Below are 9,027 nucleotides of genomic sequence, written 5' to 3' on the forward strand. Positions count from 1 at the left end.
CTTTAAAAATCAGAGCCATAAAAAAAGTAATTCAAGCTGCCTGAGCTTTTAATTTTTCCAATGAATTTAAATGAGACGAAAATAGAAATACGTTTTATGCCATTGCGGTCAGCTGATTATGCTCCAGAGTGACAAGGAGTTCATTTGTTTTGTATCTGTGAATTTCATGGATCTATTTTATTCAGTGACGATGTTTTATTTCCGAAAATTGCGAAAAGGTGCTATTAAGACAAACGAGGCTAAAATGCCGAGTGAAAATAGGAATTCAAGTCACCTCCGCAATTAAATTGTATGTTCTGAGCAGAGGTTCTCAAGTTTTATGATAACTTGTCAGACGAACTTACATCTTTGAACACTACTTCTTCGGTGAAAGCTACACGGGACCTTTTCTGTTCCTCGCTTGTCTTAAACTTTCCATTTATCTGGAGCAGCCGTGCACACATGCGATTGACTGGTGATTATTATATATTTCAAGATCTTTGGCCCCATAAGGGTGTAGTGTCATCAGTGCACCTCATCCATTACAATGCAGGCATTACTTGAGGTTCTTTGCAGCGTCCCTTCGGCCACTAGTTGCAACTGCTTTCATTCATTTACTCTACCTCCGTTCATATTCTCCTTCTTCCATCTTACTGTCTACCATCTCCTAACAATTGTTTCATAGTGCAACCAAAGAGAAGTAGAGAGAGGACACTCTTCCCTCCCCTTTGTAACTGCAGGCGACGGTGGCGCCTCTACCGGCGGGCGCGTCATTGGAATTGGTAGATGTCAATAACATGGCAGGGACATAGTTCTGTGCTGCAGTTAATTGCCGTAATTCAAGAAAGAAAAGGCCTGACTAGTCGTTTTTTAGATTCCCCAAACGCAAGTTAAGCTGAGTGATAGGTTTTCAGTTACATTTTATCAAAACTAAGTTCACTCTAAGGAAATCATGGGATAGTCGATGGTTATTCTCTTGTTGTTCCTTTGAGTAGAGTATACCACCTGTATTCTAAACTCTTTACTTTGGTAGCTTCATACACCATGGTTTGTCTAGAGTCTAGACACTATAATGGTTACTGAGCGTTGTTGTAGCGAATCAGGCATTCGCTTACTGCTCAATGTATTTCATATAGCAGTGCTTGTTTAATTCGGTTTCCCCTGAAACTCTCAGTCATGATCGCTCAGATTTCTTCTTTCTTGAGTCTTCCTTGGGCGGCCATCTTTCTTGATTCTTCCTTCTTGTTTCTTCTTTCATTGTCTTTTTTTCTTGCACTTTTCATTATTCTTCTTCTGCTCCTGTTATCACACAAACTTTCCTGTAAAATATTAGCCCTGGTGGTGTATTGTGGTATGAGGAGAAATGTGGCCAAGTAAAGTTGAAAATATGTGATTATTATATATTTAATTAATTAATTTGGTCGATGTGACACCCTTTCACAAACTGTCAAATGCTCATGATGAGGAAGGTATAGTGAGTTGAATTAAGAGTACAAGAGTCCATGACCTTTTGCGGGGGAGGAAGGTGTGAGTACTCCACTCAACTTACCTCCCTCCAATCAGAGGTTCTGTTACAGCTGGGGGATGAGTTACATTCAAAGTACAAATTGTCTCACCTATTAACCAACATACTTAATCAAGAGTGCTCAAGGGAAAGGTGGGCACAGGGACAACCCAGATGCATGTCAGTTCAGGAGTGCATTCCACCAAGTCCTTCGTGGTGGATGCTCCTCTGTTTCTAAGTGCTGGTGCTAACTGCCAAGAAGACAGTGATACCTTCTTGGTAACTCTAAACAATATTAGGGACTTGAAGGTTTTGCAGGATCTGCAGTGAATGTCGCTCATTCTTCGCTGTGTATTCCTGTATCAGTAGAGTCAGTAATGACACTCCCAGGGGGAGAGTTACCACTCGAGGAATGCAATGTGTGCACATATATTACGGGTTTCCTTGTGCATACGAATCGTCACAAGGTGTGTAGAGAATGCAGGACAAAGCTTTAAAGTAATCTTGATCCACACAACCCTGTTCATGTTTTCCTTTCCAAGAAGACTTATGGTAACTCACTGGGAGAGGAGCTAATTTTACCAATTACAGTCCTTTACGACAGGATTAATCAGATGGAAAGTGAGTATAGAAAAATGGTTTCTGACACTTACTACATAAGCAGAGTTCACTACAGTCTTGTGACAGGCTTGGAGGAGATGATGTAGGGAAAGTCTTTAGCTTGTTCTGTTTGCAACTGCAGGTTCTTCACTGTCAACCTCTTTATGTGCATCTGCCTTCATCACACTTTAAAATATGCAAACAAAAGTCTTTTAGTTGCAGGTCAAAGGAACCGAAAACTCATGAAGTTCAGTCATCTGTAATCTAAAAATGCATACTCGCAGTGTAGGGCCCAGATGTATTTAACATACTTGCGATGTCTTTCTGGCTTTCGTTGTGATAATATGGTTAGAAACATATTTTGCCAACAGTCGCAGGAAAAAGTAAAAAAAAAAAAGTTTATTACGATCTGGTATGTGACTATGTAATGTTGAAAAAAACTTAAGGAACCCCAAAATGTAATGTCCCGAACAAAAATTGACTTTACACCAATGGTAGTGGAACTGGGCCCAGTATGAATACATATACCAATTTCATTATGATAAAATAAAGATATCAATTTGCAACGGAGGCGTTTCAGTTTGATTATAGTTTGGCTTAATATATCGTATTTATTTATTTACTTATTTATTTCCTTTCGTCCATAATTTTTAACCTTTTGAATGAAACTGGTTTAGCACCAGTAGTTATAGGTAAAGTGAGGATAAGCTGTATGAATTTATACTCATTTTTTTTTAAAATAGAATGTTTGAATAATTAATCCAGATTAGTGCATTGCTATATGAACAATAATTAAAGATCAGAAGGTAGTGCTACAACCCACAAATGTGCTAAGATTCGTCTTAAACATTAGTGTGGTGTATGGCAGCACAAACAACTTTACGCGTTCTCCGTCAGTTCATTTTATCATAGTTTAACCAGACCACTGAGTTGATGAACAGCTCTCCTAGGGCTGGCCCGAAGGATTATATATTTTTACGGGGCTAGGAACCAGTTGGTTACCTAACAACGGGCACTACAGCTTATTGTGAGATCCGAACCACATTATATCGAGAAATTGATTTCTAATCACCAGAAACAAATTTCTCTGATTTCATGTTGGTAGGGCGGAGAATCGAACTAAAGACTACCGAATTGGTAGGCGAGCACGTAACAGACTCGTCCAACGAGGAACTAGCCTATATTGTAGATTCCACGTATATATATTCCGAAAATTCTGGATCTAAACACGTATTGATTGTGTATTACATGACTCAGAGAACACTATGAAACGAAGCGCAAGAAGGTGAAAACTACTGAATTGAGGTCAGCAGGGAAATAAGGGGAGACTGGTTGGGTTCAATGATTACAGTGGGAAACTTGATATGAGGTAAATAGTGTTTAATCTTTCCATATGACGGATGGCAAACAATAGTAGAGCTTTGGGCTTTTCTCCATAAGTAACCTTTCAAGGGATGTTTTGCATGCAAAACACACACACACACACACACACACACACACACATATATATATATATATATATATATATATATATATATATATATATATATATATATCTTAAGAGGTGAAAAGAGGGGGGAATGGCTAATAATATGTTTAAGTGTTTTTTATTCTAATAATAAAGTCACATAGCTCTACTCGCCTAGAGACAAGGGGTGGTACGCTGCAAAGTTCACATTGGAGAAAAAAAGGTACTTGCTGAACAAGCAACTGTCTCAGAGGTCGTTCCCCGTTTGCGAGGCATGTGCATTCGTTTGTACGCGTATTACAGGCCTACTGGTTCAGGGTACTTGTGGAAGACGCATTCTTTGTGCAAAAGAGATAACAAGTGGTTGCTCCGAGTGTCGGGAGAAAAACGCCCATCGAAAAGGTAGGACACATTCTATAAAAACTTAGAAAAACTGTTACCTTTTGGAAAAGAGAGAGAAGTGTGAAAATACTCTCTTTACGTAATACTTTGAAAAGAGTGATGTGGGGAATATGTTTTTTATACATATATCTTTATTACAGATGGGTCCGATTCCATGGTTGATTAGAAACGGGATTCTCTAACCTGACTAATACTAGACAATATGACTTTTTGGGGTTTGAGAGTGTAACCTTAGTCAGGAGGGTAGAATGTTATCTTACTGGTTTCTTTATGGGTAGATTTGGGTGTTTATGCCATTATGACTTGTTAATCATTTTGTTCTTTGTTATAACCAATTGCTTTGGGAAATAAATATTTTTATATTTACGCAGTCTTAATAAGCCTCGTGACATCTTACAGACAGGGCACCGTTGGCAACAGGTAAGAGTTCCTAGTTTGTGTAGTTTAGGGAATAAGGGGGGGATACATACTATTTATATTATATATATATATATACTATATATATATATATAATATATATATATATATACACAGATATATACATACACATACACACACATATTTTATATATATAATATATATATATATTATATATGTATATATATATGATATATAATATATGTATATATATGTTATATTTATATTTATATATATATATATATATATATATACATCACATACACACATATATATATATATATATATATATATATATATATATATATATATATATATATATACACACTGTATATTTGTATGTATATATAAAAGGTGTATTGATTATTCAATATTCGATCTTTAATATTTGAAATGCTTTTTTACAATTGAAGTCTTATTTGGTGGATGTATATTCCTCTCGAATCCTTACTGTATTTCATTGAGCATTTTGAACCCATTTAACGAAGAAAATTAGTATGGTAACAAAATGGTCTTGGAATTTTAGACTTTTGATGAGTGAAACATAATGTTTCTAGCATTTAATGGTGTTAGAGTAAGGTAGAATATCTGTGTAACAAAGGAAATATACTGTCGGGTGCCCTCTTATTTTTTCTTCAAACAAAAAACGCTGAAAGTCATCCTTTTTCTTTAACCCCAAGTGAATCGTTCAAAAAAAAAAAAAAATGCGAAAGATTTCATTCCGTACAGATTCGTGTTTTCTTTGCGCTGTGAAAAAACATGATTTTACCCGCCAAAATACTGTGCACGTCAATTTGTGTTCTCAAAAACACTGCTGAGAATATGAGGTAGAAAATTTTCATGCTGCTTCAAATTGGATTAAAGTGCGATTGCTGTTTTCTATTTTTATTATTGGCAAAAGCAACGAATATCTAATATGGAAACTGTTTCTGTGGATTATTTCCGTGAAAACATGGGGTACGTTTTCCTTTCACTTCCCTTCAGCTGTTAACCTTTAAAATGGCAGTTTCCGGTTGAATCACAGGATCTTTTGGAAGTTTTATACCGGAACTAATTAAAACGAATTGTTATTCTTATTACAAGTTAGGATATTTTTGTTACGATCGTTTCTGGCGGTCATCCATAATTGATATGAATTTTCATACCGGTATTGCATGCACCGTTACTGTTTTCTTTTGAAAAATATATTGACGAATATGTAAAAAGATATATGCACATTTATAACAAAATGATATCCATAATATTTATGATCTTGTAAGCATCATAAACAAATTTGACTGTGTGTATAAGGCATTTGATCCTTGGTAACTGCTAACACAATAATGTACCTACCACAAGAAGAGGTTAATCGGAATAAATGAGCATACGAATCCACAATGAGGCAACTTTAAGACCAAATGGTATTCCCTCTTTGTTGAACACTGATGCTAGAAAGGACAGTTACAACGAAGAGAAAAGAAACTCTAGAGCGAGATTATAAATATCGTCTTAGCCGTAATTGAGCTGAACTTTTAGATTTATATGAGAGGAGTTCTCAGGAAGAGGTACAGCGCGTTCAAGATACGGGTGGATGATGTAGTTTTTGCAGAGTTGACTGATGCTGTAATGATTGATACTCTTTCCAAGAGAATGCTAATGTTACTGAATTTTCGTCCACAAGGGAGGTTCATCCATGACTCATCAATTAAAAGTAGGAGATCCATCCTGTGGAAAAGAAACCTCCTGGGTTCCTGGAATTCTAGGTGGACTTATGTGGCTTAAAATTGGAGTTACAAAGAATTTACATCTCTCTCAGCTACGAAAAATAAGTAACAAATGCGACGAAGTTTCTTCGGCGCAATCTAATTTTATGTACAGCGTGTAATGCTGTATGTGCCGCGACCCATGAAACTTTCGCAGCCCGGAGATGGCCTGTCTTATAGCGTTGCCAGAGGCACGAACATGGCTAATTTTAACCTTAAATAAAATACAAACTACTGAGGCTAGAGGGCTGCAATTTGGTATGTATGATGATTGGAGGGTGATTGATCCACATACTAATTTGCGGCCCTCTAGCCTCAGTAAGTTTCAAGATCTGAGTGCGGACGGAATAAGTGCGGACAGACAGACAAAGCCGTCACAATAGTTTTCTTTTACAGAAAACTAAAAGATAGTTTGCTTTGAAAGCGACGTTTTCTGGTAATATTCTTTATTTTTTGCCGCCAAAGGATCTTCGTTTTGTGTCTGGATATCCTTTCAATAAGAGATTTAGGATGTCACTTATTTTTAAGGACTCGCCTTACAAGATCGTCTTCGAATTCTACGTTGCTTCTCATTCTGCCTCTGCCGTAATTGGATATCATTATGTAAGTTTAAGTTAAATTAGTTATACAAAGATTTTAAAGCATTCTTTGAATTTATCCTGAATCATTTCAGAGTTCTCGTGTAGGGTTTTATTTACAGTAAAAGTTCTTTTAAATTATTGGTTAGGTACCCAACATTTGGTACCCATTTTTTCCTTCTTTTTTTTAATCTTTCAAATGGAACTCTTGCCAATATATTTGGTGTTGGTAAATTTTGCGTCTTTGGCCATCAAATCTTTATATCCATATTTATATACATATTAATTCTGGGCTACACATATCTGTGTAATAAGAATGGATGTCTTTTCTATTTCGTTAATTAATGTGTTTTTTTTTTCTTTTCCTGTTTTACCCTGTAAGGTTTGCCTTTGAGTTTTTCTTTTGAACTGAGAAGCTTTCAATGACATTTTTTTTCTGATCCAAATGAGACTTAAGCTGAGGTCTGTCAAGGGTGAATATTTTAAAAGCCGGTGAATTATTTTTAATTTTATCGAAAGCGTTTCAATATCATTTCTCTCAAATACAATTCTATATTATTCGTCTCATTATGAATGTTGTGTAAAAATGTATATCTGAATATTATTAATAACATCGAGTGTGTAGGCAATTATGCGATATCAGTTTTTGCCACGACTTTCGCTTTGAAAGTGATTAAACAAGTGAAGTTCTTAAATCAAATGTAGTATGTTTCTCCGACCACGTTTTAGCCCCCCACCCCCAAAAAAATTAAAATTGCTGTCACGAAATCAAACACGTATCTGCATGTCAGGAAAAAATGAGAGTGAACTGAATTATAATGATAAATATAGATCAATATGGAACACTATATTAATATGACTGGCTTTAGATAATCGTAAAAATGGGATAATACTCGACTATATGTACATAATGTCACGTTTCCAGTCGTACATAACCCCAGTCCGTGATCTTTACTAAATTCGATGTTCGAGAACGTGTTTATACCCTAAAACGATGAATGACTGACATTAGGCAGCTTAAAAGATATTGTCAGTCAGTCAGATGCATCGTCCATCCATGAATGTTGGCGAGATTCCGGAAATCAGAAACAATTCCGGCTTGTGTTTAGCTAAGAATGATGATAATAATAAGAAAATGGCAACAAAACGTTGGAGATAATTATTGTATAAATATCTCTCTCTCTCTCTCTCTCTCTCTCTCTCTCTCTCTCTCTCTGTAAGAGATTGTTTTGTGAATTTATCATATGCAGTTCACACACACACACACATATATATATATATATATATATATATATATATATATATATATATATATGTTTTGATATATATATATAATATATATATATATATATATATATATATATCATATATATATATATTTATGTTTTGACCTGGCTTTGTCAAAACGTAAAGGGAAGAGGAAAAATGGAGTGCTTATAACTTACCTTGAGTTTCTGGGATTGGTTTAGTCTTGGAAGGTCGCCATGGACACTCAGCTGATTAATCTAAATTACGGTCTGGAACACTCTTAGCATTCCCAATATGAAAAAAAATTATCCGAATTCATCATATACTGCAAAGCTGGTTTCCAAATTTATGATCTAGCGGTAAGAAAGCGCTTGCAAGGAGACGGAGCACGGAATCAGCAGGGGCAATCTGGAAATTAATTCCCAAATTACACACAACATAAAATAAAGACTTATTGCACAATATTACAGCTAATGCAGTATGGAGGGTGTTTATCTTTAAGCACACACAAGGGGAGGAACTCTAGTGCTTAAATGAAATGTTCAATGAAGATCTTAATCTTGGACAGGTCACAGGAGTGGCATGTGCTACGAGGCTGGACGAAGGATTTCCGTTAAAGGAGTGAGAAAATGGAAATTTGAAAATGAAAATAGCAAGATTTGTCTTGGAGAAATAGGGCTGGTTGGAATTTGCCCTTTCGAGACGTACCTTAGCCCTTAGTGGCTTGCGCCTGTAGCGTGATGTCTGAGGAGGGCTCCAATCAGCGATGATGAGCAAAAGGGCTGACAACAAGTCAGAGGCGAACATTTCTGACCGCTATAGGAACTGGCGTCGACTGAGAATGAACTTGGGGCATTTGCGAGGGACCTCGGTTCAAGCACGGTCTAGCATTGTCTGGAAAGATGCAAAACACAGCCAGCGGATTTGTGGGAAAAGAGGTCTAAAGCTAGGACTACCTAAAGCCTACCTAGCAGCCCATATAACCCCTACGACCTGCCCTTCTTACCCTACACTAGGTCTCTAGTCATTAACGGATTACTTCCCCACATCTTTAAGGCAGAACGGACATGCCGATCCCCCAATCCGTAA

Source organism: Macrobrachium nipponense, chromosome 38 (genome assembly GCF_015104395.2).
Source record: "Macrobrachium nipponense isolate FS-2020 chromosome 38, ASM1510439v2, whole genome shotgun sequence".
Classification (NCBI taxonomy): Eukaryota; Metazoa; Arthropoda; class Malacostraca; order Decapoda; family Palaemonidae; genus Macrobrachium; species Macrobrachium nipponense.